The sequence below is a fragment of the Otolemur garnettii genome, unplaced genomic scaffold, assembly GCF_000181295.1.
Source record: "Otolemur garnettii isolate 467f Iridium unplaced genomic scaffold, OtoGar3 scaffold00071, whole genome shotgun sequence".
Taxonomy (NCBI): domain Eukaryota; kingdom Metazoa; phylum Chordata; class Mammalia; order Primates; family Galagidae; genus Otolemur; species Otolemur garnettii.
In genome coordinates, this window is record NW_003852466.1 from 7,541,952 (window position 1) to 7,560,303 (window position 18,352).

Here is an 18,352-nt window from a genome sequence, read left to right on the forward strand (position 1 = left end):
CTGACCATTTTCAGAAATGCAAGATTCCCCTGAAACTGTCTCATCCTGTAGAACGCTCACGTTAGTTAACCGCAAAACCACTAGTTAGGTCACTATAATAGTTCAATATTTATAAGGCTGAGAATGTCGTCGTCCAGTTTACTTTTCATCCGAATTTGTCTAGCCTTACTCTCTTCTCTCTAGGATGTTACCTAGTCTGAAAAAAATTATGTCGCCTCGCCCTAAGATACCAGAAGACACTGGCCAGATGCCAGCAGGCCCGGCGGTCGGGGTATGTGGGGTGCTTGTGGCAGGGCTGCACCAACCCGCAGTCTTCTCGGTACGTTATCCTGTCATAGATATTCGCCCCGTCCGTGGGCTGGCCCAGGACAGGCTACGAGGACACCAGACCCTCTGCCGGCCCCACTCCTTCGAGACAGGCTTGAAGGGGACGAGCTTTCTATCCTGTGGGGATGATCCAAAATTTAGCGGTGGGCCTTCTCCCGGGCCTACTCGCTGTAGCAAGGAAGGTCAGGCTCACCTTGGGAAAGTCCGCGCCGGGACGGCGGCTAGCACCACAACAGGCCGCCCAGAAAAATCTCCCAGGCTCAGAACAGGACAGGCAACTTGCCCTACCGGACGAAAGCATCGGGAGGCGGAGCCGCCCACTTCCCATCAGCCCGCTGACTTCCGGACCTGCGCAGACGACTTTTTTAGGCGCGCCCCTCCCCCCGGCCAGCCGTTTCCCGGCATGCTCCGCGGAGGAAGAGACGGAGTCGACAATAACAAACCCAGTCGCGGCGGTGTCCGCGGCCCTGCTGAGCCCTCGGTGCTGCCTCGGGGTCCCTCAGTTGACAGGGCCCCTCGGCTCTGACTGGCCGCGGCCCCTTGTCCCCCGGCCCCAGACCCAGAGCCGAGGGGCCTGATAGCGTCCATCTCTGCCCCGACCCCTCCCTCCCGGCTGGAGTTCGGGGCCGCTGCGGGCGGATAGGCGCCCCGGACGCCGGCGGTTGAGTCGGTTGGCGGTGCCGAATGGGCGGTTGGTAGCCGCCGCCGAGGACTAGGCGGCGGCGGAAGATGGTGTCGGGGGTCGTTGGCTGTTCTGCTGCCGCCGGCGAAGGAGGAGGCGCTGCCGGGTAAGTGCTGCCGCCGCCCGCGTCCCCTTCCCCCATCTGGGCACAGTTGCCGCACGGCCGGCCTCGGCACAGTGGGCCGGGGGCACGGGGTCTCGGCCGCCCGACCCCGGCCCGCGCGCAGGTGTGTGCGCCTGCGACCCCCGGCTCCTCCGGCCCCGCCAGGTGTTGGCCTGTAGCTGCTTTCCTGGTACGACGGCCCCTGGACACAAAAGCGGTTGGAGTCGGTGCCTCCCCGTGCTGCGGGAGGTGTGCGGTCGGGCTCCCTCGGTGAGGGGCTGCGTGCGGCCCCCTCGGCAGCCACCCCGAGAGCCCTCCGTGTGCGCGCCTCGGGGCAGCACCCGGCCGAGTCGCGGGAGCGGCTGAGGGTGAGACGCTCAGACCCACCGGGACGCATCCTTAACTCGTAGTTACCGCTGCCAAGGCTCACTGCTAATGGACTGGTGTTGGGCAGAGGCCGAACGAAACGCACAGACCGGGAGGAACAGCGAGGTGATATCTTTGTCCCGACCCCAGAGTGCGAGGATCGGTATAAAGTTACTCCTAGGAATGACTCAGCCTCCGCCCGCCCCACTGATAGTTTTTAGATGGGTGTGCAAGCGGATTTCACAGCTTAGCAAAAACAAAAAATACATTAACGGGAGAAATGGCAGCTTCTGAATGGACTGTCTCTATAGTTTCTTTACCTGCCTCGTAGATGGGCAGTGTTTATTGTTTATGGTCTCTTAATCTAGTTGTATCCATCGTTAACTATTTCAAGTGTGGTCCTACCATAAAGTGGTATGTGTCTGGGTGCTAAGGAACACTAATGTGGTCACTGTTGGTAAAGAGTCATTTTACTCCAAAGCATACAGCTAGGTGGGAATGTACTCTTCAAGGTACAAAAATGTGCCTATTTGCTAACTATTTCATTGTATAATTATGTGTGTTGGTGGAGCTTGTATGATTTATCCGAAGGTTTTTTAAGTTACCAATTTGGGAGACTTGTAATTAAATAGACATAAATTTATGTTTAAACAAGGATGTTATTATAGTTCAATAGAACATAAAAAGGACATTCTTCCACTTCTGACCCGGATATTACCATGAAAAAAAGAGGACTACTGATCGAAGTGGCATATTTTATTTTATGGATCATTGGATCTATAAGCTGACCGTTCCTAGGGGTGTGAAAATATTTTTGTTAATGTAATAACAAAATATAGAATTGATGAATTTATTTTCTGCATAAGGTGCCTGTGATGTTTTTATTTTAGTGTTTACGATTGTGTTCAAAACCTAGATTTTTATATTAGTGATGCTTTAGGCACATAATGTTTTATGTTAATAGATCTCTGTTGATGGAAATTGGATATGGACTCAGGCTGCATTTTACAGATAATTTTATTTAAACTATTTTGAATTTTTTATGTTAATCAAGTTGTTATTTATGGGCCTAATTCTTTACATGTTTCTTATTCTATGATAGGGAAGACAAAGAAGCAGTACTCTTAATTCTGAGGTTTTTTTGGCCCTTACCAATAAACACAAGATCAAAATGCTATGCAGGTTAACTTAGCAAATAAGATTCATAAAAGCCAAAAGAGTAGTGGACACAAGACTTTTGTTTTTGAAAGGCACAGTTTTGAACCTAGATTTCAATTATGTAAACCTGAGAAAAGCTTTTATTTGGCCTCTGATTTTTAGGTTATTTTTAAATTTGTCTTCATGCAGCACATGTTTTAGCATCTTCACTTTGCAGATGTGTGTGATTTATGAGTTTTTTTTTTTTTTAAAGAATGGCTAGGAAAATGTTCTCATTCAAGTAATGATTTTTCTAAACCTAATTACACGTGTTTTTTTTGTAGTGATACTGGCCCATGAAACTCAAGTGAAAATGTAGCAATTTCTTTCTACGCACATTTACTATCCTTTTATTTACCACTTGTGTGACTACAGTAAGATTGCTTCAGAAATTGTTCTTGCCCTATTAAAAAAAAAAAGGAAGTTGGAGGTCTCCATAAAAACAATTATGAGTATTATTGGAAATTGATATGGAGGGATTTGAACTTTTTTTTTTTTTTGAGTCTATGTTGCCCTCCATAGAGTGCTGTGGCTTCACAGCTCACAGCAACCTCAAACTCTTGGGCTTAAGCGATTCTCTTGCCTCAGGCTCCCAAGTAGTTGGGACTACAGGTGTCCACCACAACACGTGGCTGTTTTTTGGTTGTAGTTATCGTTGTTTGGCAGGCCTAGGCTGGATTTGAACCCACCAGCTCCAGTGTATGTGGCTGGTCCCTAGCCACTGAGCTACAGGTGCTGAGCTGGGATTTGGATTTTTATAGGGTATAGGAGAGTATTTGGGGGAGAAGTAGTAGTAGAGATGTGGATAAATCACTTCACCTATCTTTAAAAATGTCCTGGGCACCTCACAGAGTTTTGATAGGTATTTATTGTGTACCAACTGGTTGCAAGGCACTGCTCTAGAAGTGCTAGGGATTCAGCAGTGAACAAAGCAAATCTCTTAATTGAAAACAGAGAGTAAGAGACTGATAATTTCTACGGAGAAAAATAAAGCAGGTAAGGGGAGGATATAGATTGTCATGGTTGGAACGATGAAACCTTGGATACAGTGGCTTGGGAACACCTCATTGATTTACTTTTTTTCTTTTTAATCATTCTGGGTGCACAGTAGCTGTATATCTTTATCAGGTATATAATGATGTTTTGATATAGGCATAATAGTATGAATTAATCAAATCAGGATAATTGGAGTATCCATCACCTTGGGTTATTTTACCATTTTGGGGGAGGTGTGTTATGAACATTCTAATTTCATTTGTTTAGTTATTTTTGCACTTTGTTGTTTTATCAAATATTGTTCATTCTATCTAACTATATTTTTGTACCTGCTGATCATCTGGTTTTATACCTCCTCCCACTAATCGACTTTTGGGTGAAGACCCAGGAGGAGTATGGGAACTAAATGTGTGACTGTATTATGAAAGGACATTTTTTGGCAGAAGAAACAGTAAATGTGAAGACACTTGAATGCATGGCACATGCAGCAAAAATTGAAGAGATTCCTAAGCTGAACTGGTAGGAGGTAGGGGGGAAAGGAGTGGGAATTGGGAAGCTCTACAGGTATTCAGACTTTGTCTTAGCAAGGAAACTGTAATGTATTCTAACCCTGCATGTACTAATGCATAGAGGTGAGTTGCCAGCAAAGGCAGGAAAGTAGTTGGAGCCAGATTCGTTCACTCCTTATTGAAATGTTAATTGAACTGCTGAAGCACATACTATTAGCTTCAGCAGTGTAACAGTCAACGAGAGAGACTATGTATGTTTTTTTTCTTTTTTTTAGAGACAGAGTCTCACTTTGTTGCACTCGGTAGAGTGCTGTGGTGTCATAGCTCACAGAAACCTCCAGCTCCTGGGCTTAGGCAATTCTCTTGCCTCAGCCTCCTGAGTTGCTGGGACTACAGGCACCTACCACAACACCCAGCTTTTTTTTTGTTGCAGTTTACATGGGGCTGGGATGGAACCTGCCACCCTCGATATATGGGGCTAGTGCCCTACCCACTGAGCCACAGGCACTGCACTATGTATGTTTTTTATTTATAGGAAATAGTGACTGGAAATTTTAAAGAAGGCAGATGACAAATGCAGACTGCTTTAGAGTGGTAGAATATAAAAGGTTAGACAGGGAGATTGTGGAGAGTTAGACTAAAGAGTCAGACTCAATCTAACTGCCATAGGTAGTAGGTAAAAGGATTTAGCGATTACTTATCACATTTCTCAGGTTCTTTCATTATTATGGACTTACTAAACTTTATTTGCTTGTAAACTACCCCCCATTGTTCAGGGCTCTGAAAGGCTGACATTTCTTTGTATCCATCTGTGAAGTTCAGGTTCTGCTTGTCTACAGGCACCCTTTTTTGTTACTTGGTTCGTTTCTTTCTGCTCTCACAGCTGCCTGGTGAGTGGTCTGAAAATTGTGAAATAACAGTTTTTCAACTCATGATTCTGCTGTTTGCAGTTCTCATGTTTTATTGGCTTGTAATTATGCCGAAGGACGAAAATGCTATGATCCATTTCCATTTTTTTGTTGCTGATTTGGGACTATCTAGATCATTTTTTCTATTTTTATTCTTCAGTAATAATTGTCAGTAACTGTCCAGCGTATCTGTTGATACACCAATTCAGTTAATTTTCCAGTAATTGTTTTGCTGCAAATGCTAGATACGTGCAGGTTTTTTAGATACTGCTGTTTTAAAGATAGTCTTGGTCTTAATTCAATCATGCTAATTAAATATTTGCTATGTAGAAATTTAATGCTTTTATTTTTTACTCAGTATTCATTATAAATAAAATTTTTCACCAAAATTATTATTTTTATGTAGTTTTTTATGAATAGCAGGACACCAAAATGGCAAAATGGGTATGTGCTGATAGAGAAAGATTTCTTTGATATATTGTGCAGTCCAAGAGCAGTGCATAGTGGTTTATGCATGGCGAAATCTCATTTTTATAAAACCAAATTAGATACATACATATACTTCCTGTCTATCTAGGAGGAAAAAATCTAAAGAGTATACTCCAAACCATTTTGTATTTTTGGTTTGAATATATTCCCAAGAGAAGTAAAAGACATTAGAAATTAAGTAACGGGGGGGGGGGACAGGTAAAAACCTTCCTGTCAGGTACAATGAACCATGTTCAGGTAATGAGCACACTAACATCCCTGACTTAAACATCGTAAAAACTATCCATGTAACAAAAACAAACAAAGAAAACACTTGTACCGCTTGATATTTTGAAATTTTAAAAAAATTACGAGGTTTTCGTAATTATTCAAAATACTGAAAAATATTCCTGTTCTGTTATTTCTGTCTCCCAGTTTGTTGTCTTTGGTGAACTAACTTTCTAAATAGCTATCTCCATTCTTTTGGTACTATTCTTACATGGAGTTGCTTGTCTAATTGTAGGTATGGCATACATTTAGGAGGCCCTTCACTTACGAAGAAGGTTTTCTTTTGGGGAACGTGTGAAGCAGATGCCTGACCTACTCGTGTTTCCTTCTTTCTGTCTCTTCTTTCCTCTTGGCAGAGAAAGGGTAGGATCAGATGAGAATACATTTGATTTGGGGAGAATGACACCTAGTTTTCAGTCCCTGGGCAACCTGGGCACTCCATTTGTAGTGGACATCATTTGCATTGATGCAGCAGCTAGTGACCCCCTCAGTGAGATAAAATTGCAGTTTACAGAATTCAAAATCAGACAAAATGATTCCCAATTGCCTTTTTTAAATGAAACTTTTAGTCCACTTTATTGAGTTCGCCCAAGTCTCATGTGTTCTACTTAAAAGTAGCTTGAAGGTATTTGTATTCCAAGCCACCTTAGCACAGTGTCTGGCTTATGGTAGATGCCTCACCCTCCATCCCCAAATATATTGGTCTATTAGTGAATGAATATCAGGTTGGAAAGTCAAATTATCAGCGGGAGTTTTCTGCCATTATCTTCCTATATAAAGAAGCTAATTCTAAGTTTTGAATATATTATAGTAGTTGACAGTAATGTCGGATACTGTCGAAGTTGTAAACTAACCTCCAGTTGATAAGTTGCATAGCTAGTTTTTCATGAGTATTCATGATCATTTCTAATTCTTTTCCTGTGGATTCATTCATGTTATCCCTATACATCTTAAATTATATGCAGGGGGATCAGTATTTTTAAAAATGCACCTCCCTTCTTGCCCACATTTGTACCTGACTGTTGCCCAGAAGGACCCAGAAGGACCAAATGTTTCATGATGTGTGATATGTTTTTTTCCCCTCGTGTAAAATAATTCTTGCTACCATACTATCACTAGTTAAGAACTCTATAAATTCAGAGGAAGGTAAAAGAAGATTGTGGACCATCTGTGATAGGGGACAACTTCCCTGAAGTGGTAGTAGGACCATACTTTTGGACTTTTAAGGATGAGTAAAATACAGATAAGAAAGAGATGGTTCGAAGTTTACTTGGCAGGAATATGTAAAGTGAGGGTCTGGAATTCATGTAGGGGAGTAGTTGGTGATAATTCTATAGGAAGTTTTTGGATCTTGGAGATTAAAGTCATAATTTTAAAGCTTTAATCTTTGCACTAGATGCAGTCACTCAAGACTGCATAGTCAGAATGGGCAGGATTAGAAATCAGTCTTTTTATTCTAAACCTCATGTTCTTTTCTCTCTGATATAAATACATAAAGATAGCTATTGAAAAACTTGATGTGAATAACCATTTGGGGAAGACTTATGTATGGGGAGGCAGAACTCTGGTGGGACTCAGATTGGGGGCTGAAAGGGAAAACAGATGGGGAGCTTTGTCTTGTTCTCTTGGTTAGACCAGCACTTCTAGGGCAGCAAATTCAGATTATTTCTTTGTAATGCATAGAGTGTCATCCTTGTTTTCTTTTTAAAAATGGATATAAGCTTTCCCCTCAGACTACAAGTGTAATTTTTAAGAAAATCAGAAAATTAAAGTCTGGCATCTAGAGATAGCTAGCGTTGAAAAGAGTGGTGTTAATTTGTTTTAGACTTTTAAAATGATTGTGTATACACATACAGCCCTCTGCATTAGTTATGAAAAATAACATCTGCAAACATAATCTTATGGTATATTCTATAACTTGCTTTTCTTACTGAATAATAAATATATCACTAATCAGTATGTATCTGAACAAACTTTTTTTGAGTCAGAGTCTCAAGCTTTCGCCCTTGGGAGAGTGTTGAGGTGTCACAGCTCACAGCAGCCTCAAACTCAGGGGCTCAAGCGATTCTCCTGCCTCTGACTCAAAAGAAAAAAAAAAGAAAATATTGCATCAATTGTTGAAGCACTAATTGTAGCATCACTAAGTTGTTACTTTTCAGAATTGTTTTGTGTTAACTTGTGTAATATTAAGAATGGTTTAGTTATAACAGATTTTTATGTAAAATGAGCATGATGTTACATTTTAGGAATATTAACTTTTTGGTGAAAAGCAATACTTAACGTACTAGGCTTATATTTATATAAGGTAGCGGTTCTCAGCCTGTGGGTCATGACCCGCAGGAACTGTATTAAAAGATTGTGGCATTAGGAAGATTGAGAACCACTGATATATGGTTTATAAAGTTAATTTCTTTTTTTTCAAAAACACAAATGAGGCGAAAATTTCTTATTCAACAACAGTTGATTTCTATCCTTGTACCTTATAATTTTATGTAGTAACTAATTCTAGATCATAGAAATTCATTTATGGGATTAATAGATTTCATATAGGGGGAAATGTACATAATAAGAAAGTCCAAAGTCTCAGTTTAATAAAGGATTGACTTTTTAAAGTCATTGTTTTGTAAAAAAATCATTATTTTCAAAGCATTCTGTGGTAGACATACTTTTATCTGACAATGTGAATGCTACTTTTTTTGCATTATTGTTACTGCTCAATATTTCGTTGTAGCAATCGTCTGATTTCTTCTCCAAATGTATTTATCTTTGTTGGTTCTTAAGGAGGTTTTTGTGTCTAGTCCTTATCTTAAATATTGTTATTGTTATTAAATTTTAAGCTTTTTAAATTTTGTGAAGGCAAAAAGTGGAAACTAAGTAAACTCATGTATATGTATAGAGAAAATTAAAAAAAAATAATCATTGTTTTTTAAAAATAAGTGGTTTACTAAGTTTTTCCTTTAAGTTTTTTAGATCAATGAGGATATATTTCTAATTGGAACTTGATTTCACATGTCCTCCCCCCCCCTTTTGGCATCTTTACATAAATTCTTGTCATTCTTTCCTAGTGTAACTTTTGCATATGTTCATTTTATATGATTGCACTTTTAGAAAGCAGATAGCACATGCTTTTTCTCTTTGGTCATTGGCACACAAAGTAAATTTTTTAAATTTATATTTGTTTCAATGACTATATGTTAGAATTGGGTTTGGTGTATAATTTGACTGTATGGCATTTTATAGACGATTGGAAGAATCATCTCGTGTACCTCTTTTTTCAGATGAGGAGATCAAGATTTGGAAAAATTGAGTAACTTAAGATCACAGGACTAAAGACATGAAGTTAATTTAGTCCTAAAACCCAGATCTCTTATTTTTGCCCAAGTTTTTTATTTTAGGGTAACCAAATAAATGCCCCTTTGCTTAATGTTTTAAGCAATTACTACTTGGAAAGCAGAGTATTCAACCTAATTGAATCATCTTATTTTGATACCTAGTAGACAGGGTGCAATTTAAAGAGTATTACATTGTAAAGTGCACACAGACTTTATGGACGCCCTGTATAGGTACTTATACATAAACTATGTCTTCTGATCATTTTCTTTCTGATTTCACAGTTTTGGTTCTTGTAGTAGGTGTTAGCCAGAGTTTTGGCCTCAAATTTATTTATTGACTGCCCACTGTGTTTCAAAGTATGGTATATTGTAGGACCAAGGGCTTTTTAAGATGTTTATAATACAGTTGAGGCAATGTAAGGTATTTAGCAAGTGGCAGGAAAAAAAAGTATAGCAGGGCATTTATTTATGTTTTGGATAAAAGCACTGTTTCATGGTTAGTTGGGATTTTAAATCTGAGCTGTAAGTGCTTCAGGAACAGGTCATTGACAGCTAGTACTTTGGGGAAGACTTTGTGACAATATTTGAATTGTTAGTTACAAATTGGAAGTCATGTTGGGCTGTGCCTGTGGCCCAGAGAGTAGGGCGCTGCCCCATATACCTAGGATGGTGGGTTCGAACCTGGCCCCAGCCAAACTGCAACAAAAAATAAGCACGTGTTGTGGCGGGTGCTTGTTGTCCTAGCTACTTGGGAGCCTGGGGCAAGAGAATCGCCTAAGCCCAAGAGCTGAAGATTGCTGTGAGCTGTGATGCCATAGTGCTCTTAGCAAGGCAAGACTTTGTCACTTAAAAAAAAAAAAAAGAAATTGGAAGTTGCGGAATAAGATGAGCAGAGATATGAAAAAACAAGACTTGGTCACTTTACATGTAGGAGCTTTGTTTATTTTTATTTTATTTTTTGAGACAGTCTCACTTTGTTGCCCTCCGGACTACAGGCACCTGCCTCAACACCCAAGCTAGTTTTTCTATTTTTAGTAGAGCCAGGGTGTCACTCTTGCTCAGGTTGGTCTCAAACTCCTGAGTGCAAGCAATCCACCCATCTTAGCCTCCCAGAGTGCTAGGATTATAGGCGTGAGCCGCCTCCTCTGGCTTAGGAGATCTGTTTAAACTTGGTAATTAAGCCAAAGAAGGGAAACAGTGAATATCAGTGTAAGGAATTTATACTTGAGTGGATGTTATTAAGCATTTTTAGTTGAAGAAGTAAAGTAACATTAAAAGAGTACTTAACAGGCCAGCTGTGCTGGTTCTTATCTATAATCCTAGACTTTTGGAGGCCAAGGGTTGCTTTGAGGCCAAGAATTCAAGAGCAACCTGGGCAATATAGCAAGAGCCATAACTCTACAAAAAGTTTAAAAATTAGCCTAAAATTAGCCATAGTGGTGTGCATCTATAGTCCTAGCTACTCAGGAAGCTGAGACAGGAACATCACTTGAGGCGAAGAGTTTTAAGCTGCAGTGAACTATGATTACACTTCAGCCTGGATGACAGAATGAGACCTGGTCTCAAAAAGAGAAATGAGGACTGAAGATAGTTGTTTGTATCCTCCAAGATGGATTTGAGCTGGAATCTGCAGGTAGAAGGGGCTGAGCTAGATAATTGTCAGAGCCTAAGTATGCAGCAGTAAGCACTGGATTCAATTTATAGTGGAAATAAAGAAGAAGAAAGGGTACAGAGACTTAGTAATTGTTAATGTGGAACTAGGAAGTACTTCCTAACATAAGACATTCAGTCACATTAAACCACATTGATTACTTTTTAATGTAAAGGGGAATGCGTTGGCTAATAAACTGCTAAAAATTAGCTGCTTGAACTGTGCTTTGTTACTTACATAGGCTGCTACTGATAGCATTCTGAGAGTACATTTGCCTTGTGAAACTGTTCAATCAACAGCAACCTCAGTCTCTTGGGCTTAACCCAGTGGTTCTCAACCTTCCTAATGCCAGGACACTTTAGCAGTTCCTCATGTTATGGTGACCCCCAACCATAAAATTATTTTCATTGCTACTTCATAACTGTAATTTTGCTACTGTTATGGATCGTAATGTAAATATTTGATATACAGGATGTATTTAGCTGACCTCTGTGAAAGGGGTCATTCAACCCCCAAAGGGGTCTCCACCCATAGGTTGAGAACCGCTGGCTTTAAGTGATTCTCTTGCCTCAGTCTCCCGAGTAACTGGGACTACAGGCGCCTGCCACATCACCCGCCTATTTTTTTGTTGCAGTTGTTATTGTTTAGCAGGCCCGGGTTGGTTTTGAACCCACCAACCTCCGTGTATTTGGCTGGCGCCTTAACCACTGAGCTACGGGCGCCGAGCCAGCAGATGCTTTTGAGTGCTTTGTGTTGCACATATGTTACAGAGTTAGCTCCTGTTCCTAGGTAACATTTTTGGAATATGCACTGTGAAGTTGGTGTGCTACCTATTTTACTTCAGCCATATGAGCCTATTTGCAAATGTGGTAATGGAAGTTTACAGATGTATACTGATAAGGAAGAATTTTTAATTTTAATCTACCTTTTTTTTCCTTGATAATAAAGCCATGTGTCTCATGGATCAGCTGGGGAAGATGCAATTCAATAAAATTTTATAACTTTGACTTAGATTACACAAAATTTTCCTTTATATAGGTCTAAAAACATTTCTTTTAGGTGCTGTGGCTCACACCTATCATCCTTTCACTCTCAGAAACCCAGTTGGGTAGATTACTTGAAATCAGGAGTTGGTGACCAATCTGAGCAAGAATAAGACTCTGTCTCTACAAAAAATAGGAAAACTAACTGTACCAGGTGCTGCTCACCTATAGTCCCAGTACTCAGGGTGGCTGAGGCAAGAGGATTGCTTGAGCCCAGGGGTTTGAGGTTGCTGTGAACTGTGACTCCACCGCTCTCTACCCTGGGGCAACATAGTGAGACTTTGTCTCAAAAATAAAAGCAATTCTTTTAAATAAAAGATAATTTAAAACATTAGCATAAAGGTATATATTTTGTTAATCCTGTTGCCCAAAGTATTTACTTAATTTTATACACATGCTGTGCTTTTCAGTTAAAATCTGTAAACTCAAAATTCTTTAAGGTAAATTATATGGATAAGAATCTCCTTCTTGAAGAACTGTACATTCTAAGCAATGTGTAAAAGGCCAGATCTGTAATAACAACAATAAGAAGGTTAAGAGTTCCATTACTTGCCTGCATAATAAGCACTCTTTCCAGTCAAAACAAGAGCGTATCATCTCATTACTATTCACATAATTGACTTTTCTATCACCTATGCCTCTTCATAAAGCTACCTTATCAAGTTCTCTCTTCTTTACCTCAATTCCTATACCACTAAAGTCTTAAAATAAAATAAAAACTTTCTATCTTGAGCTTTCAATCCTGGATTACTAATTTTTAAGTGGCATGTGATAGTTTCATAGCAAAGTATGATTGGTAAAGATTGGGGGGGGGCTGGGTTTGAACCCGCCACCTCTGGCATTGTTTAGTCATTTTTAATCTGTTGGTGGGGTACAGAAAGTCTGGAATTGTTGTATAAGTTACAAAAAGTGCTTACACACTTTCATATTTCTATTCCCTTGTGTCCAATCCATGAAGTATTAAAATATTTATTGGGTGGCACCTGTGGCTCAAAGGGGTAGGGCGCCAGCCCATATGCCAGAGGTGGCGGGTTCAAACCCAGCCCCCCCCCCAATCTTTACCAATCATACTTTGCTATGAAACTATCACATGCCACTTAAAAATTAGTAATCCAGGATTGAAAGCTCAAGATAGAAAGTTTTTATTTTATTTTAAGACTTTAGTGGTATAGGAATTGAGGTAAAGAAGAGAGAACTTGATAAGATAGCTTTATGAAGAGGCATAGGTGATAGAAAAGTCAATTATGTGAATAGTAATGAGATGATACGCTCTTGTTTTGACTGGAAAGAGTGCTTATTATGCAGGCAAGTAATGGAACTCTTAACCTTCTTATTGTTGTTATTACAGATCTGGCCTTTTACACATTGCTTAGAACGTACAGTTCTTCAAGAAGGAGATTCTTATCCATATAATTTACCTTAAAGAATTTTGAGTAGATAGGCACTTTGGGTATCATCTAGGACAGGTCCAGGAAAATTCAACTCAGGTAAACATTTTCGTTTTCATAACTGTGGCTTTTGTTAAACAATAAGGCTGAGAGTAAGAAAACCAAGAGCAGCGGTTCTCAACCTGTGGGTCATGACCCACAGGAACTGTATTAAAGGGTTGTGGCATTAGGAAGGTTGAGAACCACTGACCTAGGGTATCTTTTGTATCGGTTCGGTGTTGGTGCAAAATGGAAGTTTCAGCTGTATGTTTTGTGTATTCATCCTTACTTAAAGGAAGCCATGATTTTCACTGTATTTGCAATTATTTCTGTTTTAACTTCACTTAATAAAGTATATGTCTTGCCAAGAATACAGGGTGGTCTGCATAGTCTCTGAGTGTTAGGCATTACTTGTATATTGTTGGAATACCTGCAGATATGATATGCCAGGTCCAGACTTAATAAGAACATGTTGATTTTCTTTGAGATACTAGGGTAAAGAAAATTTCTTAGCTTTGTCTTACAGTTGTGAATGACTTATTTTAGTGTGTTTCAATTACTTCTTTCATCCATATGAGAAAAGATGACCAATAGGTATAAAGAAAACTAAAAGATTTTTGTGTAGCATGAATTATGGGAGGAGGTAATGTAGATAATTTCTAGCATGCATGTAACTCCTAGATGCATCTTTCATAAAATGAACTTTTGTGAAATGTTCCTCTGGCATTGTTTAGTCATTTTTAATCTGTTGGTGGGGTACAGAAACTCTGGAATTGTTGTATAAGTTTTGTTCTAATGTTTTTGTAATTCCTCTTAGGGACATTTTTTTCTTTTTTTCTTTTTTCAAATAGAGCTACCATTTGATACTTATGGAAACTGAAAACCCAAAAAAGAACCAGAGTTGGTAGCTCACACCTATAATCCTAGCACTCAAGGATGCCAAGGTAGGAGGGTCCTTCTTGAACTTAAGAGTTCAAGATTTGGTCTCTATAAAAAATAACTTAACCCAGGCGTGGCAGTACTGGCCTATAGTCCCAGCTACTAGGGAGGCTGAGGCAGGAGGATTGCTTAAGCCCAAAAGTTAGAGGTTGCAGTGAGCTATGATGGTATCACTCTATCTGCGACACACACAGAGCAGTAGAGGAGAGAGTCATGTGTAGCTGTCATTTTTTTTCAAGTAATTATCATCTCATGACCCATTTTGTTTTATCTATACCTTGTTTGGATTAGGTCAGGGTTAGATTGTTTTTTCTCTCTTTTTCCACATTTATGGTCTTATTGCATGTACTATTCAACAATGCAAGCATTATTAAAAATTATTCCTTAAATGAGACAAGATCTTTTTTTTGAGACAGAAGTATCACTTTGACACCCTTGGTAGAGTGCTAGAATGTTGTGGTGTCATACCTCACAGCAACCTCAAGCCATTCTCTTGCCTTAGCCTCCCAAGTAGCTGCAACTACAGGCACCCACCACAACTCCTGACTGTTTTTCCAGATGGAGGTCTTGCTTTTACTCAGGCTGGTCTTGAACTCCTGAGCTGAAGCAATCTACCCATCTCAGCCGCCCAGATTGCTAGGATTATAGGTGTGAGCCACCATGTTTGGCCTGAGACAAGGTCTTGTTCCATTGCCTACACTAGAGAGCAGTGATGCCATCTTAGCTCACTGAAATCTCAAACTCTTGGCCTCAAGCAGTTTCCCAGCTCAACTTCCTGAGTAGCTAGGAAGACAGATTCATGCCACCACATCCATCTAATTAATTTTTTAATTTTTTTGCTCAGACAGAGTCTCACTGTATTTCCCAAGCTGCTCTTGAACTCCTGGCCTTATGTGCTCCTACTGCCTTGGCCTCCCAGGGTGGTAGGATTACAGGTAGCAGCCACTGTGCCCGACCTCCACGACATTTTAAATCCTGTCTTAGAATATGAATAAAGAATGAGTCACCGGATAATTATTATTAGTAAAAGTAATGGAGTATCTTATATATGCTTTAATTATATTTCAATTACTTTAATAGAACATATTTTTGTTGTACAGTTATAGGGTTAAGGGAAATGGTAAATTATAAAACCCTTACATACCTGTCCTGTAGAAATACCAATTGCTTTCCAGAAAGGTCTTAGTTGAGTGGTTCTCTACCTGTGAGTGGCGACCTCTTTGGACCGGATTAAAGGGTTGCAGCATTAGGAAGGTTGATAACCACTGTCTTAGTTATTTACAGTATATTCCCACCTATAACACGAAAGTTGAATATGATTACTATAATTTTATAATATTTTAGTATGGAAATATACAAGAGTAGAGAGAATTACAAAATATACGAGAGTAGATAGAATTTTTTTTTTTTTTTCAGGAACAGAGTCTCATTTTATTGCCCTCGGTAGGGTGCTGTGGCATCACAGCTCATAGCAACCTCCAACTCCTGGGCTTAGGCGATTCTCTTGCCTCAGCCTCCCGAGTAGCTGTGACTACAGGCACCTGCCACAATGCCTGGTTATTTTTTTGTTGTTGTTGCAGTTTGGCCAGGGCCCGGTTTGAACCCACCACCCTTGGTATATGGGGCCAGTGCCCTACTCATTGAGCCACAGGTGCCGCCCAAAAGTGAAGAGAATTTTATGGCGAACCAAATATTCCATCCTGTTTACTTTAATAAGTACCTAAATTTTATTGATCTTATTCATCTACTTACAACTAACTCTGTCCTTTCTTTCCAACCTTTGTTTTCTTAATTTTGCTGGACTAACTTAAAACAAGTATCAAGTATCATTTTGCACATTAATTTTTCAGAATTGGGTCAGTGCTGATGCTCAAGTGGCTAAGGTGTCAGCCGCAGACACCAGAGCCTAGTGGATTCACATCCAGCCCGGGCCCACCAAACAACAATTACACAACAATGACAACTACAACCAAAAAATATATATGTGTGTATAGCCGGGCACTGTGGTGGGTGCCTGTAGTTCCAGCTACTTGGGAGTCTGGGGCAAGAGAATTGCTTAAACCCAAGAGTTGAAGGTTGCTGTGAACTGTGATGCTATGGCACTCTACCCAGGGCGACAGCTTGAGACTCTGTCTCCAAAAAAAACCCCAAAATTGTTTTTCAGAATTCCTTTTTTTTTAAAAACTAAAATGCCATTATATCCAAATAAATGTAATAGTAATTCTTTAGTATAATCTGATACCCAGTTCATATTTAGATTTCCACATTTTGTCCCCAAAGTGTCTGTCTTATAGTTGTTTTGATTAGGGATCCAAACAGTTATACACATTGCATTTGTTTAGTACGTCTCTTACACCTCTATTAAAAGTCTCCCTCCAATCTCCTCTGCTTTTTTATTTATTTATTTATTTTTGAGACAAAGTCTCAGGCTGTCACCCTGGGTAGAGTGGTGTGGCGTCATAGCTTACAGCAACCTCCAGCTTTTGGGCTTAAGCGATTCTCTTCCCTCAGCCTCCCAAGTAGCTAGGACTACAAGTGCCCACCACAATGCTCAACTATTTTTTATTGTTGTTGTTGCAGTTGTCATTGTTTTAGCTGGCCCAGGCTGGATTCGAACCCGCCAGCTTTAGTGTATGTGGCTGGCACTGAGCTACAGATGCCACCTCTCTTCTGCTTTTTATTGAAGCCATTCATTTGTTGTAAAAAGAAGTCACTGTCATATGGAATTTGCATATTTTGTTGCTTTCTTACAATACTTTTGTTTTTTCTCTATATCCCGCGTTTCCTATAGGCTGGAATCTGTCAATAGCTGTAGAAGATTAATTAAACTCAGGTTTAACTTTTCTTGAGGTTGTAGGGGAGGGGGTAAGAAAGCTTATAGATGGTCTCTATCCAGTTGAATCACATAAGGGAATATTTAACATCAGAATGCCCCACTTAGAGCCTAGTGACAAGTGATCATTGTGTTCATGTTTTGTAAACCTAATTTATCCAATATAAACTTTTCCAACCAGGTGCCACGGTGAGCGCCTGTAATCCCAGCGGCTTCTGGAGGTTAAGGCAGTGGGATGCCCACAAGCCAGGAGTCTGAGGTTTCAGTAAACTACCAAGCCACTGCACTCTGCTCAGGGGCACAAGGTGGGATTTTGTCTCGACAAAAAAAAAAAAGAAAGAAAGAAAAGAAAGAAAGAAAAAATAAGCAACGAAATAAAATAACCCCCCCAAATAAATAAAATTTAAAAAAACAAAAAAAAAATAAACTTTTCCATCACATTTTTCTTAATTATTATAACATTTAATGGTACTTAAATCCATTATTTCATTGTAAAATGATCGTCTGTATATCATCTGGATACCATTAGCTGGCATTTTTCTATATAAGTGGACTTTGCCACATCAGCAATTTGATTATCATGAAATACATTTCATGTAGGAAAGACAGGATGAGTGCTTAATATCATTTCTTTTTCAGTTTTCACAATGTGTCATATGTCCCACTAAACCCCAAGGGTTTTAGTGTTTTTGTTTTTCAGTATGAAGTTTATGAAATATAAACTTTTAGGTATTAGATATTATTTAGTTATTTGTAATCATTCTTTTGATCCTCAGACTGTCCAGTTGGACTCAGTGGAAGCCACTTAAAGTTGGTTTCTTGGCCTTTTTGGTACGGACTCTTTAGTCTTTGAGATAGTCTCCTTGCTTTATGATATATTAAGAAGTTCCAGGCTTACATGATTGGTATATTTTCTACTTTGTACTTTTAGAATCAGCCACTTTTCCAAAGATTCCTTTTAGAAACCACAATATGGGTGTGTAATTGAGTTTAGCCAGCTCACCTGGGTTGAGTTAGAAGCAACAGTCCCGTATAACTTCAGGTACTGGGCACAAGTTTGGTGATATCTAGAACCACTCTCACTTCAGATCAGCTGACTACAAATTTGTAGGTCCCCCTGACCACCTTCCCAATAGAGAATTCACTAGAATAGCTCAAAGAACTTAGGATAGCACTATAGCTACAATTTTATTGTGTAGCAAAACAAATTAAAATCAGACAACAGAAGAAACACAAAGAACACAGAAGATACACAAAGAGTACAATTCTCTGGAAATAGGAAT

General features: G+C 39.6%; 1 protein-coding gene across 6 annotated transcripts in view; it reads left to right on the forward strand.

Moving 5' to 3' along the window:
• The first annotated feature begins 720 nt into the window (after window positions 1-720).
• RB1CC1 (RB1 inducible coiled-coil 1) overlaps window positions 721-18,352 on the forward strand; it is a 101,197-nt gene continuing 83,565 nt past the window's right edge. For 5 of the 6 annotated variants that reach the window (XM_023515398.1, XM_023515400.1, XM_023515401.1 and 2 more), the window contains exon 1: window positions 721-1,115. The gene's annotated coding sequence lies outside the window, so the exon portion shown is untranslated. Of the gene's footprint in view, window positions 1,116-17,358; window positions 17,375-18,352 lie in introns of those variants that run through there. The other variant, XM_023515399.1, reaches the window with a different exon arrangement.